Source organism: Nuphar pumila, chromosome 1 (assembly GCF_984573655.1).
Source record: "Nuphar pumila chromosome 1, dmNupPumi1.hap1.1, whole genome shotgun sequence".
Lineage (NCBI taxonomy): Eukaryota > Viridiplantae > Streptophyta > Magnoliopsida > Nymphaeales > Nymphaeaceae > Nuphar > Nuphar pumila.
This window is the reverse complement of record NC_143249.1, coordinates 16,050,957-16,067,203: the sequence shown is the minus strand read 5'-3', so window position 1 is coordinate 16,067,203 and position 16,247 is coordinate 16,050,957. Positions and strand designations below refer to the sequence as shown.

Sequence of the window (16,247 nt, the reverse complement as noted above, 5' to 3'; positions counted from 1 at the left end):
CCAAATAAGCTGTAGTGATTTCTGCATTCCTTTTATTCATTTCTTCTTTGTCTTGAAGTGATGGCGTGCCAGTAGTCTTTGGGAAAGTTGTTCATGACAATAACAAGGTGGGTCATGGTTCCAACTTCTTATTGGCCGTAACCAGCTCGCCATATCCTCTTTGACCCTTTATCAATGAATTTATTCCAATAGTTATGGCCAAAATGTGCCCATCACATTTAAGAAAAAATTTGTGGATTTCCAGTCTGGTCATATCATATTTCAAATGCGGATCTGTAGTATGTTCATTTCTTTGGCCCACCATTGCAATTCCGTGGCAAAAATATAACCATGTTTATTTATACTAAAGTTCATGCTATTACAGCAGGAGGATTATTTCAGTAGTTGTCATACAGCACAAAGCAAGATCGATCAAGGGAGAACAGGCTCAAAGGAGGTGAGGTTCTTGAAGTTCTGCCAAGCCTTCTCCCACACAACAGCCTTGTAGATCTTGTCCTGCTTGGCATTGGAGGCCTCAATCAGCAACATGTAGTTCATCCCAGCCACCACCTGCTGACGACCCTCCACCACCTGTGTAAACCTCAAATGCTTGTGCTGCCTCCTGTTGTATTCGCTCACCGCGAACTTACCGATATCTTGGACATGGCTGTCCCTCCTCACGTCCACAATCTCCTGCCAACCACCGACGATTGGTGGACGGACAGGAGTTCCTGCGGTCGCTCCTGGTGAGGTAAACAAAGAAAAGAGAAGAACAAAAAGAAAAGGAAGAACAGAGAAGTGCTTAGCAGCCATTAGTTTGAATGGCTGGTGAGTTGTAGTGGGGAGGGTAGGAGGAGAGGCTCTCAAATTTATAGTGAAGTTTGGTGCGTTGTAAAGCTGTAAAGCTGACTGAGAACTTACATACCGCGTGCTAGAGGAGAGCCACGAGAAGCGGCGTGGCCTTTGAGGAAGAGACCGACAAGTTGAGGGTGGATAAGTTTAAAGTTTTTTGAGATAATACTGGATAATGTGAGAGAAACAGAAAACAACCCCGTCTGGAAAATACAGCATGAGAATACGGGATATTCTGTTGGCGCAAAGTCGAGCACCGATATGAAAATTCTTTACAGTTTTCTTTGGTAATGGTACCTGAATTTACGCCGCGTTTCCTGTTCCATGGTGACGCTCTCTTCATGGCAATTTTGAAATGGGGCATGGCAACTAAGTTTCTGTTTTTATTTTTATGATGAGCTGATTTGATGAGGCCTAATTCATTGTTTAGGATGTAAGTTGGTAAATATTATTGTTTATTTAATTAGTTTTGTTAACTTTATGAAAAACAAGAAAGATAATTAGTTGTTAAATATTATTATTTATGAAATTAGATGCGTTAATTTTATAAAAATTAAAAAGATAATTAATTGGGTTCATGGGGTTGCTGGTTTATCATTTACATCATTATCTTCGATAGAATCGATAGAGATTTTGCATGTCAATGATGTGCATTGAAGATAGAAGGTTATTATGATGATGAATTATCATGCATGCATCCATCTAGAACAAATGAGTTTGGGCCTGGCTCCGGGCTGAACTGACACATTGAACATTGGCACATTGGGCCAATCGGTTGTGTCATGGGTTGCTTTCCAAACATGACCCCGTTAAGAACCAAGCTTAAACCCAGCCCATTACTAAATGGGGTAGATTGTTTTTAGTTGGGTCATACTCAAAGCCCGATGGGCCAAGCTCCAAAAGTGTTTGGGCCTAGCCGGGTCGGTCTGATACCCAACCCAAGAAATTAATATGTGTTACACTCGTTTGTATATATAATCCAGTAGAGAGCACCATTTTATTCAAATTTTTTTGTGCATCAAACCATATAGATGTGATCTACACAGTTTAATTAGTAAAAAATAGGCTTTAGATAATGTATTTGCAACATGTAAGCATAATTTTTTAAGGGCTTCAAAAATCAACATCCCACAATGTACCAAAGTTTCAAAGATCAAAAAATCATACTTTTACAAAAATATAATCTAAGGTGTATTTCATATCAAACAAAACATGAACAACATATCTATGACGTTAGATTGAAAGGATACAGCTTGCATTTATGATTTCTCATATGTAGAAACTACTTATCATCTATATATACATATAGGTAAGGGCTCTCTATACATATATATACTCTCCATATATATAGAGAAAATATATGGTGAATCTGTACCATGACTTGTTTATGTAGATCTAGCCACCAAATGGTAAATCTAACCGTACATATATATTTAGCATAATTTATTTAGTATATTACAAGGTTTTTATCATGTTTAATACACTATAGGAATCCATTTTTGAGATGATGAAAATCAATTGCTTATAATGCATGAAAACAAGGGTGGTTTAAAAATTGTATAAAATATCATATTATGGTCAACTTTAAAAATAATAAATAGAATATGCTAATTAGCATGATCCAATAGCTAGATTTTGCTTTTGGAGCTTAGATGTACATATACTTAAATCAAGCATGTATTAGTACCACGATAGAAGCATATATATATATATATATATATATATATATATATATATATATATATATATATATATATATGGTGGTTTTGTACCATGATACCACACAGTAATACACACTCTTGTTTGCATAAATGTAGTCATCAAATGGTAAATCTAATCGTATATATGTGTTTAACATGATTGATTTACTATATTAGAAGGATTTATCATGTTTTTTTTTTTTGAAAGGCAAGCTGGGATTAGGCGGACCCCTACCAGAACAACAACCGCCCCATTTGGCAAAGGGATTCGATCCTGGGCCTTCATCTTGACACAAGACCCCGCTTACCACATGGGATACCACCTCGGTAGGGTTTATCATGTTTAATAAACCATAAGATTGTATTTTTGAGATGCTGAAAATCAATGGCTCAAAATTCATGAAAATAAGAGTGATTTAAAATTGGTATAAAACATCATATTTGAAACAACTTTAGCACATAAAAATAATAAATAAAATATACTAAGCATGATCCAATGGTTAGATTTTGCTTTTGGAGCCTAGATGTACTTAAATCAAGTGTGTACTACCGTAAGCTATGGTGGTATAGTACCACCCAAGCTTGTTAAATGCAATGAGGCGAAGCGAGGCGTTGAGCCTGTTATGAAGCGAGGCATAAGCCTCGAGGCGTTGAAGCGTAAGCTTCATGATCAAAATAATAAAATATATAATATTAATAAAATAATAAAAATTTTAAATAATAACTACTAATAAATGACAGAATAAAATAAATACTACTTTCCTATAATTAACTCGTATTATTCATTTTCTTATATGCATGCCCATGTAAACCACAATTAAGTTAGACTCACAGTGCAAGATAAAACAAGTTATATCTACAATCATGAAATCATATTAAATACATGTGGGGCCATCTCCAAATCGACCTGTTCTAGAAATACATAGCTAGAATACATGTGGGGACTTGTTAACTTTGTCTTTCCAGTTACAGATGAAGGCTTTGATGGTGGTGTGGACGGAGACACTTTGATGACAGGTCGGACTATTTTCACAACCATAGGTGATTGCCTCTCACCATAGATCTCACGTCGAGCATAAGATTTGGTGATCTCTCCAACACTGCGAGTAGCAGTTCCCACAGATGATGTTGTATCAGAATGCTCTTTCTCTGTGACACTACGGTTCTCCATGGCCTTGCAGCCATCCAACGCTCCAACCAATTCTATCCCCAGTGTGGATTATTCAGGTCCACAAACATCGGGTTTGCTGATCTAGTTGAATTCCTCTATTATTGCTGCAAGTATGCATTGCTATCAACAAGGTCTAATGGCTGAAGCACGTGAAAGAATAAGCACCATCAGTACCTGATGAGAAAAAGCATATGCCAATGCCCGCTCCCTTCTAATAGCAGCTTCTTGTTTGTTAATTAAGTTGCTCTTTATTTGCTCCTTTGACTGTAAACTGTCATCCCAATCTTCTCCCATCTATCATTTGTATTGCATCAGTAAGAAAACCAAAAATAATTTATGCTACTCTCATTGGAACATCTTAGCAGAAGAATCATGACACATGTAACATGATGATAGGAGACATCCTGAATGTAATTTATTTCAGCTATGGGAAAAGGCCAAGACTAGTAAAGGATCTTGCAATAACAAAAGGATATAGCATTGCTTGACCAAGTACCATAAACCTTCCTCCAAAATGAGGAACCTATTCAAATCATTTTTCTAAAATGCAATTTCTAGCTCAAACTGAACAGCTTAATTGCTACTCAAGTTCCTTGTGCTAGACAGAAAGAAAATCAAAATGTAAAAGCCCATAATGTTCTTTTTACAGTAAGATTCAGGAGAGCCAACTCTTGGGTTCACATGATATTTCCTAAGTTAATAAAGCACATACCAATACATTAAATGCACACATTTAATTATATTGAATCACCTATTGCATTTGCTTCATAAAAGAAGTGAAAAAAAAATCACTAGAGTGTGAAAATCTAGGAGAAATCCAAAAACAAGCAACTTACAGATGCTCTCATATTCTCGAGCTCCTTTTCTCATTTTAGTAGCAATTGGCGATGGAGAGATTGGTTCTCTTCTGACATTTTGATCCTTCTAGAACGGATCTAGGATTGAACTCTTGCCAATGTCTGCATGCATCAGAGTGTGGTTGTTGCTTGACGCTTAATAGAGTTTCTCTCGATCAAGGCTTTCAACCTTAGAAGTCCTCTCAAAGCTTGCAGAGCTCTCCTTGCCTGAATTTTGCTTCCCAACAATGTTACAATCCCTTCATATTATGTATAATGTTGATAATCATAGTGCAAGATAACAAGAGGTAGCCATGAGATTATCATCTAAAAATGATTACTAATCCTTAAATTTTTTAGGAATCCTTCATCAGTGGTTGTCAATGACTTACTTTCTCAATTTTTTGAACCTTGGTTCCATAGGAGCAAGTCAGAAAGATTGAGAAATAGAACCATCTGATTTGATTCGTTCTCAATAGCCATGAGACAATATCAGCTCACTCTGTGGGTAAATATTTACGCATGAGCACATTCAAAATAGATGGAGAACAAGACTAACACACTTTTACAAACGTGAAACTTCAAAATATAACTAAAATGTTAAACTTCTCCAAACACTGAATGAGATGTTGCAGGCATCAATTGATTTATTTGACTTCTAAAAATCATATCTGCTTGAGAACTTGAAACTAGCAACAACTTGCCACAATTGTCAACAAAAAGTCATGACACTCCAAATAATTTCACAAACCCCACAACAGAAAAGAAGCAACTCGAGAACAACAGGCAAAAATACAAATCTAAATCTCAGATATTTCCAAATACAGTGAATTGATTATTCCAGAAAGAGGCATTCCATAATCTTTGGGCAAAGAAAAGCTCACAAACCAGGTACCCACGAAAAATCGTTTGAATCTTGATTGCTGCCACCTCTTCCTTGGATTTACCAGAGCGTCGAGGAAGGGTTGTTGTTGTTAGCCTAACAACCCCTGCAGCAGCCTGAGCAGCAACAAGAGCAGCCTCAGTCGCAACTGCAGTCACAATGGCAACAGAATAAGCATGTTTGCTCTGTTCATCCTCTACTTTAGCAAACTTTGCTTCTTCAATTGGCACCATGCTGGTTTCAGCGAACTTCGCCTCTTCGATCGGTACCGTGATGGTTTCAGAAAACTTTGCTTCTTCAGTTGGTACTCTAACTGTTTCAGAAGACTTTGCATCTTCGGTGAGTACTGTGACAGTTTCAGCATGCTTTGCATCTTCGGTCAGTACTGTGACGGTTTCTTCCAGCAGAGAAGAGTTGGAATGTTTTTATTTTTGAAAGATCCATTTGTGCTTTGATTATATCTTCATAAACAGAACAAACAACAAACAAATCAAAAATTCCTGTTTCAAAAGACAATAACTTGGTCCAAATAACGGAGACTCGTTCTCATAAACAACATGAACTTTGGCACAAAATGGTAAAAGAGTAACATGATGCGTACGTCTGAGAAGCGAAGCACGCCTCGATGCGAGGCGTGCACTTCACCCTTGTGAAGCGTGAGCTTCAAGACTCAAACGCCTCACTACATCACCTCAGTACCTTGAGCGTGTGCTTCTCCTCTGAGGCGTACGCTTCAGATACTGAGGCGTACGCCTCTCACAACATTGGTACCACCATAGGAGCACCCATATATGTGTGTGTGTGTGTGTGAATAGGCATTGTGCTGCCTCATTTTTCATTAAGTCACATTAAGACCCACTAAAATACATACTTTCAAGTATTTGATCAGAACTGTTATATGTGTTTATCATTGTTTACTCAATAGAAAATATGTATTTAATTAAAAGTTTTTATGCTTATTTATTTTAAAAGGAGCGCAAATCCATCATTGATATTATATTAAAAATTGATGATAAAATATTTACATTTGTATATCCTTGTTTCTAAGTAAATAAGCAATGATAAACATATCTAATGGCTCAGATCAAGTAAAAAATACTTGAAGTACAATTTTTAAAGGGTCCTAATGTGGCCTGACAAAAAAAGAGACAGCACAATCCCTATTTTCGCTCTCTATATATGTGTGTATTTATAATTAATGCAATCAATTATAGGTGCAATCTAGTTAGAATCTTATTGTACAAGTTGTTTTGACTCAATCTAACATCACTAAATGTGTTGAGGATGCTCAAGACCCTTGTATCATGTTTTTTTTATGAAAACACAAGTTTTTTTTAGTAAGAAAAAATAGTGCATTTGCAACCATCCATTTTTGCATTGCTAGAAAAAACTATACAAATTAAGGTCAGATTATGGTGATTCAAAAGCCAGCTCCCACTAAAAACATCATGTCGATCACATCCATGGGGTGATTTTGAAAAAGAATAAATAAATAACAAACATGAACTTTGCTAACCCTATATATAATATAAATAGAGTAAAAGAGAAAGAGTCACTAGAATATGAGAAGTACCGTGTGAATTGAATGGTTGCAAATGCACTAAATAAATAACAAACATGAACACTATTTTTGCAGAAAGAGAAATGGGGCCTAATATGTTCAGTTCTCATATAGAGTAATGTATTCCTTAGGCTTCCTTTTCGTTAGGTCTCCTTAGATATGTTTAGCATGATCGGTTTAGTGAGAATCGACTCTTGGATGATGTTTTTTTATGAAAAAACTTGTTTTTATGGGTCGAGGAAAACTGGTACCATTATAGCCATTGATTTTGGATCATCGGAAAAACCTGTATACAGGTCAGATTCCGATGATCCAAAAGCTGGTTCTCACTAAACAAAACCTATAGATCACATTTATAGTGTTAGATGTGAGAAAAAATACATAAACTATGATTTTTGAAGAGGCCTAACATGACCTAACGAAAAAGGGGGCCTAAGAAATGCATTACTATATATATATATATGTGTGTGTGTGTGTGTGTGTGTGTGTGTGTGTGTGAGAATTGAACATATTGGGCCCTATTTCTTATTGTGCCCCCATAGGTTTTAAGTGTTTTATGATAGACCTAAACTGTCAGATGTGTTTAGCATGATCGCTTTAGTGAGAATCGACTCTTGGATCATGTTTTCCGATGAAAAAATATGTTTTTATGAGCTGAAAAAAGCTGGTACCTTCATAGCCATTGATTTTGGATCATCCAAAACATCTGCAGTTCCCACCAATCAAAACCTATAGATCATGCGTATGGTGTTAGAAGTGAGAAAAAATACTAAAAACTATGATTTTTGAAGGGTTCTAACCAGACCTAACGAAAAAAGAGGCCTAAGGAACACATTACTCTCTCTCTCTCTCTCTCTCTCTCTCTCTCTCTCTATATATATATATATATATATATATATATATATATATATATATATATATGATGCCTATCGCCCGAGAATCATACACAATCTTCCTTTCCTGTTCGTGTGGACACAACCTAAGCACGTGGGTGCAATGAAGTGATGTCCTTTTCTGAGCCACTGGAAAGCACGAATGAGTGGCGATTTTACGGCTCACTTTCCACACATGCGCTGCATATTGATCCAGTTCTTGTCTCGGCGTAAAAAAACAAAAATGGAGATAAGAAGTGAGATCCTCTTTCACCCAAAACAAGTTTGGAATTCATAAGCTAATTTGCATTTGCTTGCAACTCACGTGAATCAAAATCACATGTAAATTCGTCATATGCGATTGAAAATCATATGATTCTAAATCATAGTGGACAATGTGATCTGAAATTGTGAAGTGAGTAATAAAGAACAACTTTGACACTTTGATATTCAATGTATGACATTAATTCATGTCATAGCTATAGCCCTTCCAACACTAATGCTTTTTCCCTTGTATCCTTACCATGTTACTTAGCCATTATCTTATTGAAACTATGTTATTGTGAATTACAAGACTCTAAATGCGAGGGGTATCAATGGTTAGGACATTTAGACGTGGATCCGACTCTAAGGTGCCGGTAGGTCTGAGTCTTCGGTCTGACTAGACCTACCATAGGCAAAATCACAGTCAGGTCATATGAGGAATATTATATAAACCAGACACAGTAAAATAAATTTTTTTAATATTTTTGAATAGTAGTTAGGACATTTAGTGTATACTATATTTGTTTTGGATCCAAATCCAATCTGCCAGGATACAATTAAGTTGGATTCAGTAAAGTCTCCGCTAGAAATGTCAGACGATTGTACTTAACGGCCAAAAAATAAATAGATGGTTTTTTTTCGGCTGCCTCACTAAAAAAACATGCTGCAGGCTAAGTTTGGTAATCAATTTTTATATTTGTCTGATTTGGAATAGCTTAATTGAGCTCATATATGGTCCCATCTCTTGCATGCACATTCGAATATTCGACCTCTTGTTAAAACAAAGTTCAAAGTGCTTATTTATGTGATATATATACACTACTTTCATATGAAAGTATAGTTCAATCTTAACAACATCACGTAGCAGGTTTTCATTAAAAAAAAAACGAAAAAAGAAACATCACGTAGCAGACACAAACAATCACGTAGCAGATCTCACAGAACGATACATGGTAGGCTAAATTACTGATAGCAATCACAATCACACAATAGGTAGAACGGGCTCAAACGATCTCAGGTTCATTAATTGCATCTCCCACACCACAGCCTTGTAAATCTTGATCAACGTATTGTTGGAGGAAGCCTCGATCAGCAAGCGGTAGTTCACTCCTGCCACCACCTGGCTTTGGCCCTCCACCACCTCTATGAATTGCAGCTTTACCTTTCTCTCCTTGTCGTACTCCGACACCGCGAACCTGCCAACATCTTGCACATGGCTGTTGTTCTTCACTTGGGGGATCGGCTGCCAACAACCAGCACAGATTGCAGCTCTTGCAGAGCCCAAACAAGTCAAGAAACAGAGAAGCAGAAGAAGAGAGAGAAACAAGTCTTGACTCCTCATGGTTTTGGTTCTTTCTTGGTGAATGAATGAGACATGAATTAGTCCAGACTCCAAACTCAGATTCATAGATGTAAGTTTTGGCACGTTGGAATGTGTAACAAGGAGCGCTCCATACTCTGTGCCAGACAGAGAGATCAGTCGCCGGATTAGGTGGGCTTGATGCAGAGAACAAACTCTTAGTTGGTAAGATGTGTTTTTCTTTCTTTTTTTTTAAGAAAGTCGAAAACTACCATAGGGAGTCTTAAAAACAAATAATGGTGGGGGTTGGGGTTTACTCATCCTTATCTTCACATCCCTGATGTTATATATACTCGGTTGTTTTCGTCAAATCTAGACACCCTAGTTGTCATCTACATGACCCGTTTGGTGAATATCGGCATCTTAACAATCGTAAACTTAACCTAACCTGTGTGCAGGATTTCTCAGCGATTTAAAAATCAATGATTATAAAATTACTAAAAATTTATAATTAAAATTCAGATTATTTTTTTTGTTGAAAAAACGCAATCCAAATAAGCGATTCATGTCAAACTGATTATGCTGAATTCATCTACAGTGTCAAATTTGATAAAGACAAAATGCACTAAATACATCTCACAAGAGTACGACATTAGCTAGGGTAGGAACATAGGGATGACGGGATCATGTTCCCTATGGTGTAAGGGTTGGTAACTGTTTTTTGAAAGAAAAATACTATTGCATCTCATTTCAAATAGGAAGTATTACAATGAGAAGTGACGAGATATCACTCAATGCAAATACAAAGAGGACCGGAGTCCTTGCAAGAATGGAACATTCAGGTCAGCCCATTTGAATTTACAACGAATAAGAAGTTCTAGAAACGCAGCTTTAGCAATGAGGGTGTGATAGTGGCTTTCATCCATGCAATCTGTTGTTCTGCTGCAGCCATATAAGATGCCGTAAAATAAGAACAAAACACTGCCAAGCAAAGATAAATTTTGGCCTCCCGATTCTAGAGATGTGGAGTAATAAGGACATCTCACAGATTATTTGGCGCATCCCAATGAGGGGCAGCTGATTGCCATACCAATTTGAAACACACTCTCACATGTTTACATTCCCAAAAGACATGCAAAGATGATTCCTCCTCTCTTCTACATAATAAACACATGCTCGTAGTATAAATGTTTGTTGGTTTAAGCACGTATGTAGAATGAGTCATGTATTGATAGATCCTGGAACCAGGTATGCGTCATCCCACAATGCTTTGATAGGCATCCAATGAACGGTTGGAGGACCAAGCATTCGGTAACATGAACCCATGGTGAATTCACCATTGAAAGAGTGTTTCCAATGCAAAATACCTAGCGAGTCATTAGGCCTTAGAGACGACAAGACAAGGCCTTCATAAAACACATCCATTCTTCAAAGATGGTGGGAGAGGGATTGGTTGTATTTTTCAACCACGTTGCAGATTCCAAAATAAAAAAATTGGTTCTTCTTTTTCCTCTGCAGCCCAATAAAGAACAGGATAAAGATCTTGTAAACACCCATTTTCACGCCATGCATCCTTTCAAAACCGAGTGTTAGAGCCATCACCAAAAGACACAAATATTGCACCAATAAACTCGAGAATGAGTTTCATGAGCCCCTTCAAAACTCCAGATCAGCTCATTTATAACCCCCACTCCACTCTCACGGCCAGCCATGAAGTCCATATTTGTTCTTGATAATGTGCACCCATGGTTTGTCAAGGGTAAGTGTCATCCAAAGCCATTTTAATAATAGAGCTTTGTTCCATCTTCCAACCTCTCGAATACCCAATTCATCCTCCTCCTTAGAGCGAGTGATGTTCTCCCAAGAAACTAAATACATTTTTTCTTTCTCAACTTTTTCAAACCAAATAAATGTTTGAAAGACTCTGTTGATTCTCTTTCTTATCTTGCTTGGAATGTAAAATAATTGCACAAAGTGTAGGAGGTAGCTAGTAAGGACATGCTTCACAAGCGTGACCCTCCCCGCAATGGCAAGGTTGAATCCGACCCGAGAGTTCAATCTTGACAAGATTTTATCCTCAACTTTCTTCCAATAACGATCCCTTGATACACATTGGTGTAGAGGCAAACCTAGGTATTGAACTATGAGATTGCCAATTTAACACCCAAAGAAGGTTGATGCAAATAAGTCAATCCTACCCTCGCCATTAAATGGAACAAAGCTCATTTTTTGACCATTGATTGAAAGCTCGGATAGCTTAAAAATTATATGCAGCAAAACCCATAAATTTGCAATGTTGACTTCACTTGTTTGTCCAAATATGAAGATATCATCGGCAAAGAGAATGTAGGAAAGTTTGGAAAAGCATGGCAAGTCCACACCATGGAATAAATGACTCTCAATAATTGATTCAATCATGGATGAGAGAGCCTCCATAACAATGAGAAAGAGTAATGGAGAAAAGGGGTCACCTTGCCTTAATACATAAGATAAGTTAAAGAACGTACCTTGAGTGCCATTGATGCTTATTGTCGATGCCAAAATACAAAGCAATTCCTTCACTCATTTGTACCAATTGCCTCCAAAGTTCATACTCTTCATACATGCAAGAAGAAAGTCACACAATCACTGTGTCAAATGCTTTAGAAAGATCAAGGTTTAGCAAGAAGGCCTTGTTACAAGAGGAATGAATAGAATGAATAGCTTCATGTGCAATAAGAAAACCCTCATGTAATTTCCTCTCCTTAGTGAATGCATTTTGGTTTTTTGAAATAATTTTGTCAATGACAAGTTAAAGGCGAGAGGTAAGCACTTTTGAAATGACTTTATAAATATTGTTGATAAGTGCAATTGGTCTAAAGTTGTCAATGATACCTCTAAAGCCATCCTTAAGAATGAGAATCATGATTGATCGACCAAGCGTCTCAGGGAGGATGGCATTAGTGTGAAATTCTTGAAGTAAAATAGTGAGGTTATAATTGCACACATCCCACATGATTCTAAAATCCTCAATTGGAAAAACATCAACCCGTGAGGCCTTGCCCAATGGCATAGACCAAATGACCTTCTTGACCTCATACATATCAAATTGTCTAGAAATGGTGGCCACTTGACTCTCATCCAACCTTTGGAATCGCATATGCATCAAGTCAGGTTTCAGCCTAGGTGGACTTGTGTATCTTGCTTGGAATTGTCTAGTAAGGAACTTCAAAAGGGTCGGCCCTTGAAGTTGGTTGCTATTTGATGACAGGAGAGAGAGGTGATTTATTCTTCTTTGATTGGATGCATAAGAATGACAGTAGCGTGTATTCAAGTCACCCTCCCGGAGCCAAGTGACCCTTGATCTTCGCCTCCATTACATCTCATGTCGTAGTCGCCACTCTTCCACCTAGAGGTGAGTTGATCATATCTAATTCGGAGATTTTCAGCCTCAACCATACAAGAAACCTCTACCATTTCCTTATCAAGAGTACATAGTTATTTTTCCCATGCCCCAATGTCTTGGAATTTAGCTTTGCCGTTTTCTCGGGACCAAAGAATAAGGTTCCTTCTCACAAAATCAAATTTTCTTAAAATACATTGTGCAGCCCACTTGCCATCTTGTGGTTGAAGCCACCAAGACACCATCATGTTTTTGACATCTGGATCACGAAGCCACCACAATTCAAAACGTAACCGCCCCCTGCTTGATTGATGACCAACATCCCATGATAATACAATTAGTGCATGATCGGAGACCGTGAATGGGCTAATAAAAGCATGAACATGATGATATGTATTAAGAAGATTTTGGGACAAGGCAAGCATGTCAAGTGTTCTCATAACCGGTGGACGTTGCTTATTTGACCAAGTGTAGGGGCCCCCTTCCATCTAGATCCCGTGCAAGTTGCTAGAGTGTAAGAAGTCATTGAATTTCCTCATAAATCTTGTGCACACTTGAGGACGATTCGAATGCTGCAGTAAGAATGGTGTTGAAATCACCCACAAATGCTTGCTTTAGTGGGTTCGCCCGATACTTGGAAGTCCATATATAGTGAGTGAGAAATGGCCCTTAATAACATTGGAAGAAATGAAACGGTCATTCCACATTATGCGTAACCCCCCCGAGCGTCCTTTAGATGGTATGAAATCGAAGTTACCATTGCACCATAGGCTTCTAATTAGACGATTGTCAATTTCTTTCAACTTTGTTTCACACACACAAAATGTATCAAAGCATTCCTGCTTGATCCAATTTGCCAAAAAACACCTGTAAATTCCACATACCCAGCTTCATTATAGCTCTTGAGATGGTGCCTGAGCTAGATAGTTGCGAGTAGGGGTGGCAATTTCTGACACGACCCGCCAACCCGACCCGCCAACCCGCCTCTTAGGCGGGTTCGGGTTGGGCTTAAGCCAACCCGTTTAATAAACGGGTCGACCCGTGTAACCCGTTTATTAAACAGGTCGGGTTCGGGTTGGGGGTATGCCAACCCGCCAACCCGTTTAATAAACGGGTTAGGCGGGTGGGTCGACCCGCCAACCCGGCTCCCAACCCGACCCGTCAACCCGCCAACCCGACCCGCCAACCTGCCTACCTGCCAACCCGATCCATCAACCCGCCAACCTGACCCGCGAACCTGAAAACCTGTTTACCCGACCCAACCCATTTATTAAATGGGTTGGCGGGTCGTGTCGGGTTACCCGTTTATTAAACGGGTCGGGTTCGTGTTTGCCACAGCCGACCCGTTTAATAAACGGGGTCGGGTTCGGGTTGAGGTATGCTGACCCGCCAACCCGACCCGATTGCCACCCCTAGTTGCGAGCTTAGTTCTCCATGACAGCCAACAAGGTTGCATTCGTGTATGCTCGTCTTAAAGTTGTCCTTGACATAAGGATGGAGCATCACACCAGTGCAAGGTTCAACAGCAACTAGTGAACTAGTAAGTTATGCATTCCAATCATCATGAGGCACAATGTTCTCGACTGCATCATCATCAAAACGAAGTTCAACCCATAACCTCCCCTACATGTCCGGTGTTACATCATCCCATATATCATCATTTGACACCATCACATGCACGCTCGAAATCCTCATCCAGTAATGACTCATAATTTATGTTCATGAGGAATTTAAAAGCCCACGAAGGATCAACTTCAAATATTGAGGAGAACAAAGTAGAAGTGACCATGCAGCAGCCTTGGGCGTGTGCACACGCACGGTGCTAGTGGGGAGGTCTACATGCATGATGAGGGGGAACCACACATAATGCTCAGCATCCCATCCATGAAACAGAAGTCCGTTAGAAGAAGGAAAAGAGGAGCTGGACGCCACATCAGCAACCCCTCCACAAAGCATGGGTGATATGGCATTAACCGAGTGAAGTGAGAGCCCCACCTCCCTATACAAGTATAGTCAGTGTCACTGCAACCATCAATTAAGGAGAGTTGTAGTGATTATTTGAAAACAACCTCCTTCCATAAAGGAGTAATCCCAAGATAATAGCAATTAGCTTTTAAACTGCAGGTGGGGGTCACATTTGTTAAAGTTATAGAATATGAAAGGCCAAAAGATGTTTTCTCTCAAGGGAAGAAGGCGTTTTCCATATGGGAACTTCCACCAGCCACCAAAAACAGCAAATGAGATTTATTTGCAGTTGGATTCTCAATCATTACGGGTGTCATCGAGAAATGCACCTTCTTGGGATGGTGTTGCCGGCCGGAGGTAGCACGGTGGCGGAGGCAGGTCTGCCGAGATTTTTTTTCGGCGAGATCATCTTTCTCAATCCCTCGTTGCCATACATATCAACATTCATGGTCATTACATGGCGTTGGTGCTGGTCCAGACACAATGATCTGCACCCAAGAGTGTCCATTTGCATTCGGCCAGCTTCCTTAGTCCTTTGATTCTGATCCTGCGCAAAAGGAACGAGCAAGGAGCCAACCAGGAACTCCTGCAATGAAGGCGACTCCTTCATCATCCCCCAATCCCGTGCACATAACTGTTGCGTCTTGGAATAAGTTGTCGATCTAGAGATGCATATGACGGGATTGGGGTCGTTGGCAGACCAAAGACGTCGGTACCGGAGACAGGCGACCCTCCTTCTGAAGTTTAGAAAGGCACAACGCTCGCAAAGCCAGCCACCCTGCGCAGCGTATTTATGGCAAAGTTTTGCAAGTCGTTGGAATTTTCTAGATCTAACATCAATCCATTGCTCGCCATCGGACCGAAAATGCTTAGACTTGACGTCTGGCCAGTGATTATCTTCATTAGGATGTGCTTTAGGGTTCTTTGCAGACAGATTAGGGTGCAGGCATGAAATCAATCTAGAGTCTCCTCGATTCTTGTCAAACCTGCACCTTGAGCGTAATCCAGATTTGAGGCTGTTGAACGAGGCACAAGATTGACACCACCATCCCGCAGCTCGCCCCTTCATTGAGTCGGTAGCACTTATTAACTCTGAGGCCTCCATGATTTCCCTACCCATTTAAGCCGAGGAGCTAAAGGAGATGTATGAGACACCCATCATGGTGAAGGTAGGTGAGGCATCAGACCAAAAGAGCGAACCAGCTTCAACACAACAAACAAGCGCTGGTATTAAATCCTTGTGGTGATCTAAACTTTTTATATTGTTCTTCATGTGTTCTAGGAATTTGAGGTTCACGTCCTTGGACTGCCTCCAATGAAACCCTCTGATAGCGTCTTCGATATCTGATGGTTTCTCACCCTCAAACAACCAAAGTCGCTTTGGTGCTCCACTGTATTCTGAGGTCCAGACCCTATGAGCTCGCGCCCCGTCCACCATAACAGAGCCCTGCGAAGCATTCCTGACCCTCATGCTATTGCCGA

At 39.3% G+C, this 16,247-nt stretch overlaps 2 pseudogenes; both read right to left on the bottom strand.

Annotated features, from left to right (window-relative positions):
* Positions 1 to 411: 411 nt before the first annotated feature.
* Positions 412 to 5,654, bottom strand: LOC149848121 (protein IQ-DOMAIN 3-like; annotated as a pseudogene).
* A 3,446-nt stretch (positions 5,655 to 9,100) lies between these two features.
* Positions 9,101 to 12,874, bottom strand: LOC149848120 (cysteine proteinase inhibitor 1 pseudogene; annotated as a pseudogene).
* Between the last annotated feature and the right edge of the window lie 3,373 nt (positions 12,875 to 16,247).